The sequence below is a fragment of the Cynoglossus semilaevis genome, chromosome 16, assembly GCF_000523025.1.
Source record: "Cynoglossus semilaevis isolate Cse_v1.0 chromosome 16, Cse_v1.0, whole genome shotgun sequence".
NCBI lineage: Eukaryota > Metazoa > Chordata > Actinopteri > Pleuronectiformes > Cynoglossidae > Cynoglossus > Cynoglossus semilaevis.
This window is the reverse complement of record NC_024322.1, coordinates 6889704-6911716: the sequence shown is the minus strand read 5'-3', so window position 1 is coordinate 6911716 and position 22013 is coordinate 6889704. Positions and strand designations below refer to the sequence as shown.

The 22013-nt window shown below is 40.3% G+C and overlaps 1 protein-coding gene across 2 annotated transcripts in view; it reads right to left on the bottom strand.

The window, feature by feature from the left end:
* Positions 1 to 22013, bottom strand: part of sema5ba (sema domain, seven thrombospondin repeats (type 1 and type 1-like), transmembrane domain (TM) and short cytoplasmic domain, (semaphorin) 5Ba) — a 148543-nt gene that overhangs the window by 103768 nt on the left and 22762 nt on the right. For both annotated transcript variants that reach the window (XM_025064015.1, XM_008328336.3), the window contains exon 2: positions 15128 to 15173. The gene's annotated coding sequence lies outside the window, so the exon portion shown is untranslated. The remainder of the gene's footprint in view (positions 1 to 15127; positions 15174 to 22013) is intronic.

Genomic DNA, 22013 nt, shown 5'->3' with positions numbered 1-22013 from the left:
AAGAGAATTAGAGTTTGCAATAAAACAGCACTTACTGGAAACAGTATCTCCTGCTAACACAATACCACTGTATCACATTAATACTAGTGTATAAATTGGGGGGGAAAATCAGACCCAACGTAGGAGACACACACATTCTATATACAATGTAAAATGCTGTGAATGGACAGTTGGAAGATAATGTGGCTGACAGAAGCTGGAATTTCATTAACCAATCATGTCCAACAACAGAAAGACAGTCATTTTCCTGCACTAATGAAAGTAACAACACAAAAGAGTAAATATTATTAAAACATCATTTCATCATTGTACTCTTCAACTCCAAAACTGCCATCCTTGATATTCCATGTTGCTTTTAACACACAAACTCATTAGTTTTGTCTTTAGGCCTCTTAACTCGCTCAAAATATCATTACAAGTATAATGTAACATTAAACGCTGTTGAATGAGTGTATAAAATTACAAATAAAAACCCAAATCATCAGGAATCAGTTCATGTTGTATTACACTAGTCAATAGAGCGACCCTGGTGGGTTTGATTCTATCTTTTATGCTTACAACTGCACCAACTGCATTTTTTGCCAATTAAATTTTTTGGTAAGAGTGACACTTGCCGTAGTTCATTATTTATTTTGAATATAAAATGTGACCTTTCAGTTAAAAAATAAAGAAATGCTGAATATTTGTACTAAAGTTATTATTAAACACCTCACTAATCATGAAGTAAATTGGTCACCAGGGACCTTGTTGTCTGTTGTTTGGGTGTGTGACATAACAGTCAACCAGAAGGAGTCCAATACTAACAAGCTGCAAGGAAGCATTGGTCAATAAATGGATTTCACTCCAACCCATGTTTGTACAGAGTGCGTAGTCTAATCAAACGGTCCAGTCAAACAACAAAATTAAAGAAGTTGATACATATCAATTCTATAGAACACACAGTTTCCCTCAGCTGTTTAAAGTTATTTTTTTCAATGCCTTAGTTAAAGACCGCTCTAACATCAGAAAATATTGAAGCGTAAGGAAAGAAGGTTTTGTTGAGCATTAGTTTTTGTCTGGTTTTCTTCTTTATTGTTTTATTTTCCAAAGCCAGTATAATAAGCTGCTGCGGTTAAGACGGTGATAATAACCCCCCCCCCCATGCCCCCCCCCCCCCTCACAGATGTGGTCCTTTATTTATTCCATTATAGATAGTCTTTTTATATTGAGTCAGTCCACTGGAGCACAGCAGCGCCTCAGCATTAATTGACAACACGGCACACACGGGAACAAGGAAAAAGTCATGATCTGACTGCCTAACTGATCAACGCAAATGCCAGCCATCTCTCAGTGGAGTCGCAGTTTCACTGAATAACGATGCAGATGTTTTAAATTAGTATTCAAACAAATGAAAATCAAACCTTGAAAAGCAAAATAGTAAACTTTGATTGTGAAAGGCCCCAAATGTACTAGTTATTCCAGCAGTATCCATAGGCTGGGAAGTTAAACTAGCTAGCTAAGTAGCTAACTAGTGATGAAGAGACAGAGAAAGAGAGAGAGAGAGAGAGAGAAAGATGATAAGATGAGATGAAAAGCTAGTATTCTAGCAAATCGTATTAGCTAGTGGCTAGGTACCTAGCTAACTAGATAGATAGATAGATAGATAGATAGATAGATAGATAGATAGATAGAGCAGTAACAACTTCTCAGACTTCTTCATTTTAATCTCCAATATTTATGAGGCATGACAGTTTAATACTGACACTCCTGAAGCGTGTACAGTGATTGGACCCAGGCTGCCTGATGACAAGCTTATTGCTGGTGTTTAAAGAGCTCTTTGTGTCTGTGCAGTGTCTGTTATATGGGTGGTACAGCTGGGACGCTGGCCCCAATAACAAAACGCTGGTCATTCAGACATAACACACCCGGTCTGGCTGCCCTCACACTGCCTTTGTGTCAGCTGTGTAAACTAAATTGTGAAAGTCGTGACGGTAAATGAGAAACAAAAGCAACATAAAATGTAGAATTCACTTTGCTCAGCAGATGGAGGGACAGTTTTTTTTTTTGTTTTTTTTTGCACCGAGAACTTCTGATCTGAATGTTCAGCAAGTTGTGAGAACTAATTAATCCACAGTAGACCTTCTTTCTTTACTCTGGAACAACTGATCCTGATTAAATCCAGGTAAATCCTCAAATAAACCACTATTTCTTCCATAAAAGGCCTGGTGATGAGCTTTAGAAGAGAGACATCAGGCTGAGCTGCCACTCATGTTCCACCTTTTAATATGGTTAAAATATTGGATTATACAGTACTTTGGCCATGGCTACCACCAATACAATGACTTAAACTGTGATTTCATGACAAGTAAAAAAAACATTTTTGAATCATATTAGTATTGAATATCTACTGAATTGTAGATGTACCAACATCTTCTGGAACTTTCTCCGGATGTTCTTACAGTATTAAATTTACTTTGTAATTTTCAATATTAGAGAATAGCAACTGTTGGAAACCTAGAACCATTTTATTAAGGAATATTCAACATTCTATAATTTTCAGACAATCTTGTAATTCCTACGGGAAAAATGAACAGCTGGTTGAACAAATGTTCTGACAAACTGGTGGATCCATGGCTGATTTCCCTTTGGAAATGCTAATGGGAAGTGGAGCAACTCAAGAAACGTAGATACAACCAGGAGCCATAAATCCTAGAGGTCAACAGTTCTTCTTCTAGATTTTGGTCATCATTGGATTGTTATTGTAAATACAGTCATGTGTTGTCCAGAAATGGGGCAACAGCAGAATGAGACACATCTGACAGTTTTCGACCATTATGATTGGCGGTAAATAAGCACCAATCAGGCCGCTTCATAAAAGATAAGTGGGCGTGAATTCTCGCAAATTATCAAAAGACAAAGATATGGAGCCTTCTGGGCCTGTGAGACATTCTGGTAGGGTAGTTAGCACTGAGACAAAACAAGAAAGACAGAAGACAGACAGCATGTCCGAGTGTTGGAGCAGTGGATGAGCAGCTCTTCCAACAGAATCCATCTTATTGGATTTCTGTGCTGGACATTCGTCTCTCTCTCTTCTACTGCACCACATGGGGATTGGCAGTAAAACTTTAATAAAAAACCACCTACTCTACTACAAACACCAAATCTGTCAAGAAAGCCCTGTCGGTTTCACAATAAGGATTTTTTGCAGAGACATTAATTCTGCAGTTTGTGGCAAAAAAAACAAAAAAAACCAACAACGCACAAGCAGTAGTTTCACATTCTCTGCTCGTAAGAAAACAAATAAAAGCATTAGATGACATGGAGTACACCAGTGTCACCAGCCACCACATATGTGGACGTACTGTACATAAAGGGGCCAGAATCCTTACACGGTACAAAAAGTCAGTGGCTGATTATGCAGCAGCTTGAAGACAGCAGCTCTGTGCTTCTTACCGAGTCTCATCACATTCTCTGCTGCTGCTGCTGCTGCTGTTGGGCAATAACAACAAGCTGATAAGATGTGTTGGCAGCAGTATGTTTAGAATGTAATAAAGTCAGCAATAGTATTGTTTTGTGTTTTTGGGTGAGATGCATTAAAGAAGGAGATGTATCTGGTCTGTATTTCCTCTAGAATTCTTCAACATCGGGAGTAACGTGGGGTGTTACATTTTGCTGAGGGACACATCAGAAAGTTCACTGTTCGTTTTCATGGTTTTTCATCAGACTAACTGGGCGCATGTGGAGGAAAAACCAACAGCAACTGTTCAGCTGTCAGTTTTATTACATTGTTGCTCTAATAAGGCTTTGAACTTCATGGCTCCATTTACTTGAGAATGCTTATTTTTCAGATCTTTCTTTCTGAAATCACTGACTAGAAAGTTGCTAAACAATGCAGGCCATACTCAAGTTTACATTTTCAGGAAACTTACATCCTCTATTTGTATTCTTCTAAGTGTGAACAACTGGTGAAATGCGACCCAGGGATTGAAAACCAAGAGAACGAGACCCAAACGAGCCATATTGGCATTTGCATTAAAAATGTTAAATTTTTTGGGTCATTTACATTTTCTTGTGAATATGAATCTCACTTTATATTTCCTGCTCTGTTTTTCTCATTTATTTATTTTTAGTAAAGCAATTCTGCAGCTTATGACTCCAAACCCCTCCGTCCTCCGTTAAATGATCCTGTATGAACTAAAAGCTATAAACACCACAGAAAAGCTTATTTTAGTCAACCAAAATATAATTGCTGCTGAAGGCATTTGGCATCCGTGAAAAAACCCCTTTAAACAAATCTCCTCTGAAGTAGACGCGGCCCATTCTTGTTGGTGATTGAAAGCAGAGACTATTTATAAAATATGGGCTGTTCTGAAAACAATCTGCATTGATGTTACAGATAAAACATATTTGATTTTTTTTTACTTCATGGTCACATTACGACTGCTTTTGTTTAGATATAATTCTTTTTTTGTAGTGCAACACTGATTTTTGACTTCTTAGACATGATCTGCAAGTGACATCTTTTCATATTGGGTGATTCCATTTTTTTTATTAATAGAAAAACAGGTTGGAATGACAGCAGGAAAAGCAGGAAGGAATTGCTGAAAGGCACTGTATTTATAACATCCCTCTAGATCTCTTGTGCCTGTCAGTGCAGTGCTTTTCTGCTGACTTTGACAAGTCCCGTGACACAGATACACATCTCCCTCCCACTCATGGCAGTAGAATTAATCTTAGGTGATTTGATGGCAGCCTGACAGCTTAAAATACGACAGTTAACGCAGTAAACACCTCTGACAATGTAATCAGCCTCTACCAAAGGCATCATTTTACACTGTTTTTTAGGACCTATTGCCCAGTGTGTGGTGTCAACACATACAGTACAGTACAGTACAGTACAGTACAGTATCCCCGGCCACTTTTGACCTCTCATTATTTGTTTATTAAAAACACCTGTGTGTTTTCAGATGTTTTAAAGAGCTTGTTTTTCTGCCTCTGCATGAAAGGTATCGACTGAGTGTTACATGAGACTGGTGACAGGATAATAACCTCAGGTACAAGTAGTGACAAAAAGTGTTTGGCTCATCATGTTCTAGGAACCATTATCAGACATTATAGGGTAAAACACAGAGCTTTTAGTCGGGCTGCAGGGAGTTGAGGGAACAAACTCTGACAGAGCAGCAGCTGAGCTAGACTTTGGATAGTAATGTGGTGAGTTTTTTTGTCTTCAGTCTTCCTGTCAGAAAAAACAATGTTACAAGTTAATGAAAATAATTAGTGACGTACTAATAACTGTCTTATGTCAATTCTAAAAGGTGCAAGAAAAAAAGTACATATGTTACATACCCTTGGCTAACTGCTAACTTCACGTGGTCTTTGTTTACCGACATATGACAGTGAATCCCAAAATCACGTGATACTATATTACGCAACCACTTTTCTTACTGTACATGGATGAGTTAATTAGCACAACAATCGTCTCATGAGTGTCTTGACAGACTGTCAGCGTTGACCTAATACCTACTGTAGTAAAGAATGGGTAAGCATACACACATTTGATTAAATCATTATTGAAGCAGATTGTCCTGCTTTATGTCAGACATATTTGGGTGTTATATATATATTACAATACTTTTAGGCTGCTCTTTTTTAAAAGCACCAAATGTTGCTTTGCATATGTTATGATATTGTGAGCACATTGACAAAAATTGCTCTGTAAAGTTTACATACTAGTTGCAGGATAACTGGATAACTATTTGTTCTCCTACTTTCTTATAATGACAGTACTCACTGACCTCAAATGACAGAGTTTTATGTTGACAGTGAGCACAGCTCTGGTTAAAGTGATGTTTACTGTGTAGATGATTGCTGTGAGGAAACTCTGTCAACAACATTGGCCAACGAGGACAAAAAATTCAATCCGGGGGCTTTGTTTCAACACTGAAGCTGGTGTGCCGAATGCATTAATGTGCTGTGATTGGCTGTCTGTGGCTATGCAGAAATGTATGCATAAAATCATTTCAATGCCGGTGTCTTGGCTTCAAGTTAGATATTTCTCTGTTTCTCTTGGAAGCAGTCCAAGCAAAGCAACTAAACAGACCTGTGACGATTTGTCGGCACTTGATACTTTCCTATTCAAAGCGAACGAGAAAGCTTTTCCGACACCTCTGTTGCATACTTGTCAGTACCCGTCAAGTGTAAAGCTGTGTAGATATGTGCAGGATGTGACATCCATATCTTCAAGCTGTTGAAAAAGCTCTTAAAACTGCATGAGATTACACGCTCTGTGTCATTTATGCATCTTTGTATCTTTATATTTGGCTCTTCTCTGTGTGATACTGACATTTCTGCTGCTGCTGCTGCTGCTGCTGCTGCTGCTGTAGGAAAACAAAGGCTGCATTTATCATCTGCTGTAACAAATTGCTCGTGTCCCGCGTTGTCCTAGGATGGAAATGCTGGCACTTAAGTAGAGAAAGTGTTGAAGTGATGTTTTTGATTATTTGCATACAGAGTAGAAAGCCACAATCTGTTTGTGGGGAAATGGATTTGCAGACAAAGGCGGATGCACCTTACAGATGGAGAAGACACATGTAGACACGTGTGGTGTCATGCTGATTTCTCCATCTCACAAACGCACAAACGCAATCATGATAAAAGCAAAAGGAAACATGAGAAATTACACCGTCGGATGTTTAGGAGCAAATTCAAAGATGTTTCCATTTTTACAAACTTCACTGTGCTGTTAAGTTCAGTGCTGTCAGAGCCACTGTTTCCACGACGACTGACAGCCAGGCAAGCCAGCAAGTGGGGAAGAGAGAGGCCCGCGATTGTAGGGACGGGAGGTTTAAAAAGTCGTCTGATGGTCACAGTGCTTTTGAACTGTCAAGATTCAAACTTAAAAAATACTTCCCTTGCACAGGCACATGTTTTTGAAGAAGCTTAGTGGAAGAGTGAGACTTAGAGATGAATGGACGACAAGTTTATGGACAGATGTCAAAAAGTGATTTTTTTTTCTTTTTAAAAGCAATAAACTTGGTGTGGCTGGTAGTGATGTCACCTGCCAGCACAACAGGAAATGTAGAGTCCAACCAACTAAGGGGAAAGGATGTTAAAAGAAAAACTTTGAGTTGACTCAAATCCCCACAGCTTTAAATTGAAGAACCAAACCATGTCTATGGTACCAGTTAATGAATAGAATAGAATAGTTTTAAGTTCTACGTTACCTGGTAATTAAGGCAGACCCACACTGTATGATTAATTACAAAGATCCTAATTAGTTGGAGGTAAGTTTAAAAATATGGTTGGAATACAAATTGGGGATTAAGTTAATTGTCCCAATAAATATATGTTCAAAAGTGTTTTTTGTCTAACCCAGCCTTCCAGCCTGTTATCGGCTGCTACTGGCTCCAGTTTCTTTCTACAGCCTTTCACATAATAAATGAATGAATGAGTGAATGAAAGACTAAATGGACAAAGGGCAGCAGTGGACTTTGTTAACTCCGTTCCATCGCCCACATGCTCCACAGGCTGTGGGTGCCACTCCACTGGCTCTTTTCTGACACTGTTTCCAGTCCAGGAATCTGGAGAACATTCCGTTTCTGATAAGAAGATGATGAAGCAGAACACCATTCCTAATAGTGTTGCTGTGCAAAACATGTAGCCGGTAATTAAAATCCATTGTGATGTAATTAGTGTGGGGAGAAAAAAGAAAAAGAGAACAAAACATGTCGCATTCTCTTGTAATTGCCATGTGGTCTCACTGCACAGTTTCTTGTCACAGTTTTCTGAATGCCTGACCCAGGCTTTATGCCAGGAAATTTAGTGATGAAATAAGTACAAACACACACACACTAGAGGCACACGCACGCATACAAATGCTACATTTCACAATTGTGAAAGAGAGGCGTTAGCGTCATGCGTTGTGTTGTAATCACAGGCAGCGGGGAAAAGAAATTGCGTTGTCTTTTCTTGATGAAACACAACAATCAAGTGAGCGCTTAATTTGGCTTATTTTCTCATTAGGTCTGAAAATGAGCAGTTTGATCAAACCCGGCTCTAAATCAGACGCCGTGGCGTGAATATCTACATCAAGGCGTTTATTTGGTTGGTTTCATAACGCCAAAAAAAAGGCTCTGTAGTAACATAAACAATTCCTGAGGGATAATGCCTGCTTGATGCAGTACTACTTGAAGGACTGCGCGTGTTTCTCTAGTTCAGTACTTACAAAGAACTTAAGTAAAAACACCTTCCCTGTCAGTGCTAATGCAGGCCAGGACACAAAGAACCCAGAGCGTGGAAGGAAAAAAAAACAAAAACCCTCAAACGTCAGAGTAATTAATTCAGTAAAGAAACCTAATTCTACCAAGAAGAGGTCGACCTCTACAAGAAGGAGGATTACATTTAATCCCATTCCGATGCTGAAGTGATTGTACCGTGTACAACATGGCATCAAGGAAGCGAACTGCCGAAATAAGAGACAGATGTCGGTAAAGTTTGCGTGAGGGTGAATACAGAGTAGGGCTGGAAAGGCACGCTGACAAGTGTTTGTCTTGGTCTATTCAAATAGCTGTTGTGTTGTGTTGTGTTGTGTATGTCCTGTGTTTGCCTGTAGACCTAACACGCCCTGCTGTTGGTGTGGATTACCTAACAGTCAGTTCTCAGATGTAAATACAGGGGACAGACATGAGACGCAGTCACTGGGATTGTTTGCATGAACACCGTGGTCTGGGACTAATTTAAGTGAATGGTTGTTTCACTGACTCCATTAGGTCGGTGTCGTGTGGATGGAGTTCCCGCAGAATTTAGCCCAATGGCCCACTCTTGGTTAACTGAACCAATGTTTGAGAACCACAGCTCAAGAGGACATTGATTTATCCTCACAGTATGACTCCACATCACTGCTGTAACAGATAAGTGATGGAATGAAAGAGGAACTGTGCTCTGACGTGCTGGTTATTACGGTGCTTTAATTAAAAATTGATCCCACATTTTCGTCGGTGATGCTTGAACTCGTTCTTGACAAAACTTGACAAACAACTGCCATTAGAAAAGAGGCTCATAACAAAGAACAAAGCCAGAAATATATTATATTTTTTCCTTTTCTCTGTTCATCTGTGAAGTGAAAAATAAAAAAAAGCTGTTTTATTTTTATTTCACCTTTGTTTACCCACGATGGACCATTAAGATTAAAGACCTCCTACGAGAGAGCTCTGGCCAAGGTAGAAGCCAAATATACATCAAAATACGCTTGCCCAAATATATCCACAATAAAACAACAAGTATTAAAACACACCGGCCTCTCAGGAACAATAAGCACACGCCTCTGTCAACGCATTCTTTATGGTTCTCTAAAAATGTAACTAAATGTCAATAGGACTGCGGGGGAGACCGGAGCAGATTTATACACACGAGAGTCACGTTTCTCCATCAGGAGTGGCCCAGGACAGCCATCATGATAAATTTGTATATTTTTTTTATATATTCATTATTTTATTCTTGTATTTCTAAAATCTGTGTCTTACGAACCTGTTTGGAAGTGAAATGTAAAACAGCACCCTCAGAGGGACTGATCAAATCTGTTGTTCTCCACATTGATTTTGTATAGAAAAAATAAAATGTGTTCTGTTCTTTAATGCAATCCTCTGCTCTCTTCCCGATGAAGGGTCTGATTCACTTTGACAGCCACTGCCACCGAGATTGTTTTTTTAATCCCAATGAAAAGTCTTTGTTGCGAACTAAACAAGAAACGTGGCAAAAATCCAGAAAGTAAAGGAAAGCAGCGAAATAAAAGTGAAGAGGGGAGTGATAAAGAGGAGAATTACTGTATGAGAAACAATAACACGAGATTGAAGCAGAGACATAAAGTAGCTGCTGAGTGCAGCAGTGGGCTCTCTGGCCCAACGCCCGGTGGGTCAGATTTGACCTCACAGAGGAGGGAAGTGCACAGTCCAGGTCTATAATTAGAAAACACACAATACCACTAATCCTTTCTGAATGATGAAGCAGCAAACAGCCAGTTTACAATCGGGAACCCGCAGCTGATCTGTTGTGAAGACTCAAAGATGTTGTTCCCACGGCGTAGAATCACCGACAGAGGACAGAGGAGTTTAGCTTTGTGGTAAACTACAGATGAAACTGGTGTGGCTCCAAATAATCCAATGTTCCCAATAGGATTTAAAGGATGTGAGGCTGGATTAATACTTGTTGATTTAGAGGCTTATGGACCACGTAGGCTGTGGAACCGCAAGTTGAGGCCCAATCAGTTACTGCACACGGACACACAGAGTATTGTGTACATTAGGATGTCTGTGGTTCCTGCTCATTGTCGCTGATGATGTCAGTGGATGAAGTGGCTGTACATGTACTTCACAAAAGGTAAAGATGTGTGTGTTAAAGAAGGAGAGGTGGATATAATCCTGTTCCCACAGTTCGGTAAACCGGGAAATGGCAAACTTTTTTTTTTTTTACAAAATCAGTGCCTCCTATAAAAAAATGTAAATCATATAACAACTAGTGTAATTCCCTATTTATTCACTGGGACTGTGTTAATGTTGGTCAGTTTTATATGAATAAATATCCAAATGATTTTGGTGTGCTATATTAAAATTCAATTGACAACTGTGTTTTCTGAGTGGAGTACATCCCAAAAATAAGTAGCCTGGAGGAGTTCATTTTAATTAACACAGAATGACAGCAGATATTAGAACTGTCGCTTCAGGTCAAAGACATTTTTTTTAGACTGCTGAAAATCCCAACACAAAATTCTACTTGCATTTAAAAGTATTTTAATGATTTCCACCTTTTTGCACTTTGGTAACGTATGTATTTATTGATTCTTCTAGTCTTGCAGCAGAAATCCAGGAACTGAATTCATCCTATTCTATACACAATAGAACAAGTGTTGGAGCCAAATATGAAGTTAAACAGCATTAGCATCACAGAGAGTTCTTAATGAAGAGCTCATCGCTGCTTCACACGATCTTATTCCACGACCCACTGTTGGGAAACATCAGACAGTAACTCAGGCAGAGAGAGAGAAGATTCTTTAAAGCGTGACTGACGTGTTTTCATAGCCTCCTGCCTTCAACAAAGACAACAACTACAGCGGAAGCCGCCAGCATTGAAGTAGCAGTGAGACGACAGCTAATCATTAGCCAGTTAGCCTCCATTACGGCCTGAAATCCAGACCTGGCGATAAAGAACCAAAGACTCGGGGCTCACAACTTAATGATCCAAAGATCAGCACGGAATTTACGGGCTTGCGGTTCCACCGGAGCCCCTGGACAAAAGCCGTCTCCATTCCTTCATCTATTTCAGCTCAGAGACTCAGAGTTCATAAAAGCAGGAAACAATGTTGGATGGTAATGAAAATCTCCCACCTCTCGTGGAAAGAAAATAAAATGGAGACATTCGTCAGCGATGTAAAGCTTCCAGCTGATTGGATGATAAATAAAGGCAGGTCGCCAAGAACAGGACATTTCACAGACCAAGTATTTCACCCTGGTGTCAGCAGCATCCTTATTAGGTTTTCTTTTCTGTGAGGAGTCCTGACATTACAGCTCCTGCTGCAGACTGGATTTATGAACGTCTGCTGGAAATTACACTCAAGCATTTCAAGCCCACAGGACTCACTGTGATTTCTCCATACTGTGTCAATGTCCAGACTTCCATGACGTTCACCGCGGAGCCGACAGACGTTCACATGCTGCAAGTAGTACGCAACAACTGAAACCTTTTCCTTCTCCGAGCAAAACAAAAAAATAAAATACCAGCTCATCCAGCTTTTGACTAATAATTATGTTTTGTGGAAAAACGTTTGATATTTTTAGTCACAAATCCATGCTGATTCTCTGGAATCAATTTGAGCTATTTCTGCTACGTATTTGCTAATTTTCTGGTATTTTCCTGTTACCTTGGAGCTTGGAATTTTTATGAATTCCATTTTTTACTATATTTTGAAACTGACTTCTTATTCTTTTCTGTAGAGTTTATTTTGTGCTATATTTGGAGCAATCTTTTTTTGTTTTCCTTTGCTAAATGTTTGTAATGCTTCAATACAGGGTCAGGTGTTTAGGGGGATGTATTTTTTCAGTATTTTTTTCTGCTAATTTATTCCCTAACTTTTATGTCACTTCTAGTCCTGTTTTCAATGGTACTACTTTTAATATTTGTACAAAGGATCTAGCAGGTTCTTCTCTATATCTGTTGATATAGAGAAGTTGACCTCTATACACCTGAGTTGCAGGTGTGACGCTCTCAGTAATCACACACCTGAAGCTCATCTCTTGATTTGTCTCCGCCCACTTCCTGCTGCATAAAAGCCTTGGTTTCCCTGGGCCACATTTTGTTTGTTTCTTACTTGTTGATGATGTAGAATGTGTTTTTTTTTTTTAATCCTGTTTTTCCCAGCCCAAGTGTTATGTGAACCAATATCCCTGTCACGGACAGCTGGACAGAACTGGTTTCTGACCTTTAATAGAACAAAAAAATCTGCTCTTTTTTGTTGTTGAAGCCTCTTCAGAACTGATTGGCTTGTACAAGCTGTATAAATACAGAAATATTCTGAGTGTTTGTTACTACAAGCAGGAGCCTGTGGATATTAACTGATATTCCTTGGAGGAAAAAATTGGACAAACTGTCTTTGGAGCTTAAAATAAGGCACATGTTCTCAATGTTTGGCACTGACAACAAAACACAAATGTGAACTGATGCAGTTCAATTTGCTACAAAGCCAAGAATCCTGGGAGATTTAGACTCTTCGTTGTGTTAAAAAGTCCTGCTTTTTAAACTATATTTTTGATTTCCCTCCTTTTAGTTTTTTATTAACATTTCAAATTGGTTTCTCATTTAGCTACTTCTCTCAGGTCTGGCCAGTTACCTTCACATTTGACCGTGTGGTGGTGAAACAGAGTAAAACGATAAAAATCAAGCACCTCTGCCTCTTCGCCTTCTTGTTTTATGTCGCTCCAAAAGACGAAACACCGGTGGCTCCGCACCGACGTACGAGGCACAGAGTCAGCAGCTGCTTTAGATTCCAACAGTTTGAACCACTGATGGAAACATATTCTAAGCCGATGATTTGTTTTTACGCGACTGATTGGCAATTAAGGACTGTATTAAAATCCTGAAAGGGGAAATGAATGAATGCATTCAGGCCTGACGCACCTTGCATGTTAATGTTCGCGAGCAGTAGACGCAGAGTTTTCCAAGGATGATCGAATTCCACTACACCAGGTAATGACATCATCAGCTGGCATGTGATGGAAGATGATGTCACATAGGCTGTTTTTTTTTTTTTTTTACTCGTCTCAGGGGACCCTCTTCATCACAGTCACCCCCCGCACCCCCTATGATGTGATGTGAATGGCTCCTCTGTGAAACGGGCCAAAGATCTGCCAGCAGCCCCTCTCTTTGTGGCCTGAATGGGCACGGCTCTGCCACGTTTTAAAGCCCCCTAATGCACCATGGCTTGACCACAAAGGCAGCGTGGTAATTTGCCAAGGATAATGACGCTCTCTTAATTCGGGCCTAGGGGCCACAAACAGAAACCTTTAAAGAGAATCTCCAGCCCAGGGATGAGTCCCATGTCCCCCCCTTTCCTTTTACCCCTGCTCAGTCCGCCCCCTTCTCTCTTCTACTGACCTGAAAGGAGCTTGTTTTCTTCCGGCTTATTGTCTTCCTAAACTAAATATCAGCAAACAGCAGCGAGGCTGCGGGACACAACCTGCCAACCACTACTGCAGCCTCCCTGAACTTCTCCCAGAGGAGAGGAGCGGTAAAACGGCGAGGAGGTTCTTCAGAGCAGGAACTCTCTGCTCCAATGACACATATTAGAGGAGGACATTTGCAGCACGAATTGAATTGAGTAAAGTGAGTGTCAGTGCTGAGCAGCAGTAGAACATAAGTAAATACCAGAGCCCGGCCATCAGGGATATTAAGGTGAGGAGCAGCCGAGGCGAAGTGGTCTCTGCGTTCCATGATGAATTGCACTGTTGTGGTTGAAAAACGTTTTCTCTTTGGGCAGAAAAATGTTTATTTGACGAGTTAAATGCTCAGCCTCAGTCTGAGTTCAAGCCAAGTGAGAACAAACGGTGAGCTCAAACAGGTCCATAATCAGTCAATAAAATCCTGAAAAACTTTGCTGCTCCTCGTGTTTTTACCGATAATATAACTCACAGCAGATGGAACCTGCTGCTCAGCACCAGACAGACTAGAAGTTGTTTTTTTCTTTTTTTACTAAAATTAAATCTAGCAAGTCATAGACAATATGTTTGTCCAAATGGGCCTATATTTGTCTTTGGTTTTTCAGATTTAATCACTGATGAGCAGTGGAAAACAAACGGCCCCTCAGGTTCGCTGTACAACACAACATATGGACCACTGTTATTAAAAAAAAAAGATTTTAAAACAGCTTTGAAAGGTGTAAAGCAGTCTTTGGGAAACTTTTAATTGAATTTATAAAATTGGTAAACAGTCTAACAATCCTGTGAATAGTAGTGGAATGTAAAGTCAGTCATTGATCACGATCCCATTTAGAGGAAAATGAAGTTCCTGCCACATGTCATCATGATTATTGTAAGCTGCTCTGCTCCACACACAGCAGTGATTGAACACAGAATTATAAATTAGCTTCAGCCTCAAGGTTGTCAGCAGTGGAGTGATTCACTCATTCACATCCATATAGAGATGGGGGATAAGGTTGGGAAGGTAAAACTCATCCATTAACAGCCTGGGTGAAGCCCGTCACCCTCTGCCTCCCCTGCCTCTCTTCCTCTGTTCCGCCTCCACTGCCTCACTCTCAGCACTGCTTTTCAAATCACTTCACTCAGACAGAATAGAGGGCTTTTACCAAAAAAGGCCGCTTTGCTTTCAACACTGAGGCCACAGAGAGCAGAGATGGGGTTTTTTTTGGCGGGGCTTAAGAATTAATGAATGGAAGAAAATAATATCACAACCTATAATCAGAGAGGAGATAAGAGGCCCAGAGATAAGATGTGTTTGCCAATACATAAAGGAGCAGAGACAAAACAAAAGGCAGTGGATTATGGATCAGGTGCAAACACACACATCAGGTGAAAGATGCAGAAAAGGAAATGCATCAAAAAAGTTCAGAGAGAGGCTGAAAGTGTAGGAGACCAGAAGTACTCACCAACTTAGCATCACTGGGGTGAGAAGGCCGTTTGTCCTTTTCAATTCTGGAAGGAGGGAGAGAGGAGAGAGAGAGAGAGAGAGAGAGGAGGGGGAAGGGTGAGTTCTTCACTACTTCTACATAAGCAGTGTACAGAGCCACAAAGAAGAGCTGGCGCTCTCGTAAACAAACCGCCAACTTTTCAATGGAGCAAAGGAGGCGGAGCAGGAACGGCATTTAAACTGAGACTTCATGGGGTTAGAGTTGGAGGGGAGAGCGGGCCGGGGGGGAAAGAGGCACCTGTGAGATGCCTTTACATCCAGCGAATGGTCGAGTAGAGAATAACAAATCAGGGAGCTGAAAGCAGTTTGAAGCACTCATTTCCAAAGTCGGAGCCAAGACCATTAGGCCTTATACAAACCTCTGAGATGCTGCGGATGAAATGGGGGTCAGACATAGAAATCTCATTCAAATACATCAGAATATGTGAGATGGGTCTTTTAGCCATGAAGGTACTGTGTATTAGATGTCAAAAAAGTCATTGACTAAGTTAGATAAAAGAATGTTTGCCTATAAATAAAGCTCTAACAGCCTTAGAAGTTCCAATGTTAGCCAGTACGTTAGCTCAATAAAGTAATATAGGCCACAAATGTAACCAAAATGTGCAAAACAATCCCAGAGATGATGAAAAGACTAATGATAAGTCTGTCAAAGTAGCTAAATACCAGCTCTGAGACTTAATTAGCCCCGAAATACCTAAAATATGCTAAAGAAAAAGGAAGCAGAGAATACCTCAATGTTAGCTGAAACACAAAACTAGCTAACAAGGCTAAAGGCTACTGACTTTTTCTGTCTTGTGTTTGAGTTTTGCTTCCAGTAAAAGTGCATTTCATGTAATTATATAGACAACTTAATTATAAATAATCAGAGAGGCTTTTACCATCTACCCTTGGGATGAGACATTATTAACAACACGACAACCACGACCTCCATAATGTCTCATTTAAATAAATGCCACTTTGACCCTCTGACTTAAACACAGCAACTTCTGCTGCACAGAGGGGGGAAAACCAAGGCCAAATGCAGGCTGTTAAATTAACAGTATAGCAGTAATGAGGTGAGTGAACGCCTAATTGCGTTGAAACTAACACAGATGCTAATATGCAGAGACCACTCTGAGTTCCAGGCTTTTTGATCTCAACACCACACAGCAAATTGGAACAAATAGCCCAGGCTGGTTTCTAGGGCAACCAGAAAGAGCAGCTCAGACTTGCCATCGCTCTTGTGGTGTCAAAGTGCTGTGACGTGGCTGCTGTTCCCCTCACCTCTGAACACAGAGCAAAACGGGGGGGAGAAAGGGCGCTAATATTAAGGTCTGATCACAGCAGCTAGAAAATCACTTCATAGTTGGAAAATACCTGCCTCGAAATGGGATTTTAAACAAACGAACACATCATAACACTGGCTAGTTTTATGAGTAGATTTCTTTTTGGCTAATCGTTAAAAGTTAATGTTTTATGTGGACTGTCATTTTTTTCTAGCAATGCTCTTTGCCAAACCTGGCATAAATGACTTTACTGGTGTATTATGTTAGTTGGACACATGAGGGACTGGTGTGTGTAGTTGTTTATTGGTTTGTTAGCTAACACATTTGGCAAATTCACTTAAAACTTCTGAAAGGTAGATCATGTAAGGCCAACACATACAGACTTACACATGTGTTTTGCTCATTAAATTACTTTGAAATGTCAAGTTTAAATTCCAGCTTTACCCAGGATCCAGGTACAGACTCTTAAAGAAGGAATACAATCCAAAATACAGATCATTTAATAAGTGAAGCATAACAGAGAATTTGAGGTCGACTTCCACATAAACCTGCTCTCTGTAATCCCCAGGGTCAATGTGAAATAGTGCTTTATTCACTAGAAACAATGGAAGAAGCAAGAATTCTCATAAACAGCCTAGACCTAAAGTCTTTGAAACACACACACACACACACACACATATCAGTCTCCTGTAGTGATGTCTCTCCACCCAGACAGTCACCCAGAGAATTCTGGGGAAAGTCAAACTTCCTCCGAATCAGTAAAAGTTTGCTGATGACCTGACAACTGCACTGGAATGTGACATTCAACCCACAGAATCATTTCTGGTTTCGTTTCTGAATGAAAGCCTCTGACTCCGACTCTTTCTGAATAAAAACCAAATAGATTTAGTGTGTTGTTGTGCGTGCACTGATCACTGTTATAAAATGTCATGTGGGAAATAAAAAGAGTGAATCACAGCTGTGCCAGTGCTGTTCATAAGCATTGCATCAACTTTGGATGAGGATGATGCAACAGTGGAAGTCTGAAGTACGGTTTGTCTTTCATGGTTTTGAAAAAAAAGAAGAACAGATGACAGCAGGAAGTCATTTCTAGTGATGTAGTTGGGCAAAAACCAGACACTCGTAAAAAACAAACAAATCATTTTTACGACGTCAAAGTGGAAATAGAAGTAAAACCAAAAGGCAATTCAGAACTTTTACACAGCTCTCCTCTTCCTCCATCATTGGACACGTTTGTTTAAGTTAAAATCACCTATTGGTGTACAGTTATTATGGTGAACCTAAATGCAACATTAACACTTAGAATTGAAATAAGAACCAAGTGCAGTGAAAAATTTCACCAGTATTCAAAATTAGGATTTCAAACCAGCACAAAAGCAGAAACACGGTCAAGCAAGTGATGCCTCTACTGTCCTAGGAAAAAGCTGAAATGCAAATAGTGAGGTCATCACTCTGGAGCTGGATTTATGCAAAATGTAGGACAAACCAGGGAATCAAGGTAACAGTGCATAAGAAATAAGTGACTTGTTATTATTTATTTCTAATTTTAAAATGAGGAAACAAGAAATAAGACGTTTTGACTGTAGGATTATTGTCCCAGCATATTTAACAGCTTATGACACAACAAGGTATTCATTGTGATCTACAACAACCTATCGAAGTGAAACCAAACCTGGATTTTAAAAAATATTAATCAGTTGAATATGTCGCTTTGAAAAAGGATCCAGTTTCCTGACTGAATTATTGGATTCATTTTTCATCATAGTTATGTAAGTAAGTCTGAACCCTGAATGCACCAACATGAAGAGAGAGTGATTCTGGGCTTGTTTTAAATAATTGTAACTGTGTTTTGTACCGGCTGTGGGAGGTTGAGGAAGGCGATAATTAGTCTGCCCAAAAAAACAACCCACTAATTCAACAAAGGAATCAAACAGCTTCTGCTGTGAGATATTTTCTGGTCTGTGGTGAACTGGCCATGTTCTGTAACCAGCAGCGCTGGCTTCACTGTCCGCCTAAAGAAAACAGCCAAGAGATCACATCGTGCTCCAATCTGGACTGAAACTTTGTTTTGTTCTGCAGAAAACTTTTCTATCCCGGCACAGTGCCTCTCCCTTGATTTCTGTCCATGAGAAGTCAACATAAGCAGCGCTCATCAGATCCAGCAGTGAGAATCAAATTCTCCTAATTAGGCTGCAGTTACCGCTAACTGGATCAGACAATTAAATTCAAAGTAAGCGGGACGTAGGTGAAGAGGCGAGTTACAAGGCGGCGGGAGTTTTACGACGCAGCGTGTGGACTTTTCTCTTTTAAACACACAAATACATAACGAGAGCGGGAGAAATGGTGGGTTTTATCCTTCAGGGAAGTGAAGGAAATGTGTCTAATTATGAACTACCCACAGTTTCCTAGTTCCCATCAGACACTAACAGCATGCCGCTGCTAAACAGACTTTATGGGACAGAAAGCCAAACACAGCAGAGAGCAGCTTTTACAGCAGGAGGCTTCAGATATAAGAGACAAACTGTGATGCAGTGTCGGAGCCGCTCTCCAGAACGCTCCTCAAACTGTCAGAGCTACTCTCTGACATCGTCTGTGTGCTGTGTCCGTGTACATACATCACCGTCGGTGTCACGTGATCAAATTAAACTGCACATCATATGTTTTTTTATTTAATTTGTTTCAAGGCAGACAAATTAAGATCTAGGGCTGTCAAAATGAATATGTTAATGGAGTTAATTCATATGTAAAGATTAAACAGGTTCAAACTCCAAACACATTTTAAACACTGGGCAGAGTGATGCGCTCTGATGATCTGATAATTCCACCATTTATCATGGCTCCAGCACTCAAACACCTGAATTTGTACACACTGCAGGAAAATGTTTGTGTTTCAGGAGACTCAAATACAACGCCCAGCATGCATTAGTTTCAGGTCAGACGTCCATGTTGTGTCAGGGCGGTAAGAACGTCTGCGGCTGAAAAACTGACTGGCACAACTGTCAAAGGGAGTTTTTTTAAAAAAAAAACTGTCAACGTGTTCTTCATGTCACCATCAAAATTCAGAGTAATGAGTCAAATCCATCAACTCTGTGAAGAAAAGTCTCTAATAGGAGCTTTGGATATTGTTCTTCATCATGTTCATCATAGAAACAGGTTTGTTTTGAATTTAAAAAAACAAACAAGACGTTCCTCCTATAAGTGTTGAACAGTGATAATCTGCCTTAATACACTTCATGACAATGTTTTTCAAATTTGTCTCAATGCAGTAAAACAACAAGTCAGTTACGTTCTGTGCTTTTCTACGCCAATTTCAACTCCACATTATTAGCCTTAAAATCCAAACGTTGTTATGGGTGAAAAAAACAGCAAAAGTTCCAAAAGTCAAACATTAACTAAAGCTAAGAAATACAGAAAACAGCAAAAGTTCCAAAAGTCAAACCTTAACTAAAGCTAAGAAAGTAAACAGAAAGTCATAGCTCACTCTGCAGCAGATATTAGTACATTCCCAGGGTAAAAATTCAAAATAAAGCTTTTTGTAATTTTTCGTCTCGCCGTCTGGATTATCCCTGTTGACCTTGACAGCAAGAGAAGCCAAAGTAAAGTGGGCAAATTTTGAACTGTTCTTTCAAGGTGGTTAAACAATCTAACACAATTAAGAGGCCAGTGGCTGCTGTGGACGGACGAGTGGCCGTGAGCTCACAAGGGAGCACACACACACCCACACACACAGCTTGGCAAAAGGTCGATTGCTACAGACAAGGCAGCTTAACTTTCACAACATGAGACCGTGGCATAACACCGACGGGTAGAGTCATCTATTACCCTTGTTATTCTGCTCCGTCTGCAGTGCTGGTAGCTGGGTTAACAGCCCCGGTCTCATATGTCCTCGGCTCTCCATCATAGCACTTGACACCTGTTTATATACCCAGTGACCTTTGACCCCACACCTCCCTATCCTCCGAGACAATCTCAGTGGGTTAGCGCAGAGGTCACTTTTGTTATAACCACAGTGGTGACGAATGGATAAAAGGTCGCGGCTAAATTTTAAACAAGGTCTGAGTTTAAAGACCACGGAGGGAATTAAGGCGTCCCTACAGCTCTGTTTGTGCCGCGCACTCGCCCACACACACACACACACACACACACACACACACACACGGACGTCTATGTATATACTGTATGCTGTTACATTAGGAAGTGTGCTCCTCTCCTTCCTCTTCTACTGAAACCCCTGTTCAGCCCTCGTGTGTTGTGTGATGCTCTTACAGCTGAGTTCACTGAGCTTAAGCGGGTCTCTGTCATAATTAGGAGGCACAGTCGGTGCTCGTAGACTCAGAGGACTCAGAGAGACCAGGAAGCAACAACTGTTTTTGTTCCATTCCCGGCCGTGTAAACATGCCGGATGTGACTGTCTGCAGTGATAAGAAACGTGTAGAGCTGAGGGTGAAACGGTTCAATAAAGAGATGTTAAAGTATAAAAAGTATGCAAATAATTCTCATCAACCCATCACACATAACTCTGCCACACTGTAGGGGGTGCTATAAACTCTGGTGTATTGAGTTGCTTTAGAATTACCTTTTTCAGTACTTCTAACTTCAACTCCAGCAGTACCACTGGCCGTACTGTTATTTGAAGTACTACAGTCTAATACCAGCTTGCACCAGCATAACTAATGTGATATATATATATAGAATGTTAAATATTTTCTTATTTTTGTTTATAATGACACATATTTGACTCCTTGTATTTAGTACCATTTTTTAATATCATTTTAACATGTTACTAAAACAGCTTTTATCATTTGGCTATATATATTCTGTATATATATTTATGTATATATTGTATGTATGCATATACAGTACATCATTGCCTCTTCAGTACAGTCTAAATCTATTGTAGTCGACTGTAGCTACACATTTGTCACGTACATCATCATTAGCAACAACGTCATTCCTCCTCTTCTTCTTGACATGTTTCATCAATTGTTTAACACAGATATGACCCTGAAGGAAACAACAGACACGACTGATGTGATGAATAAATGACGAGGCAGTGAATCACAGGATGAACGACGACAGCTAATATGTCATCCCTTTTAGAAAACCCTGCTTAGAAAACGAAGCGGACATTCATTCAGCTTCCGTGGGCATCAGTTCGCTACGTAGTAAATAGAGTTCCATTACAGGATGTCTTCACTATGATGGAGCGTTTAACACAATCAAGTGGTTTAGGGTTCACAGTGATAACACTGTTTCTGTGGCCTTGAGTGCTTTCAGTGTAAAAGCTGCTCACATTTCTCCATCTGTAATTGAATTTGTTTTTTTCTCCTTTTTCCAACTGCACTGTTGTAGAGATGCTGCTGCAGAGCTGACCGGCTTGTGGATGGTTGAACCGTCTGCAGGGAGCCAGCAGCCGCAGCAGCAGCCACGACCTCTGTGTCACATCAACATTATACTTATCAAGCTGAATATTAATCCCAGCATCCAAACTGAGCCACAGCCAAATGTCTGTGCCAGTCCTGCCTTGGCAGCAGAATGGGAACCAGTATCTCATTTCAGACCTCTGATACAAAAACATGA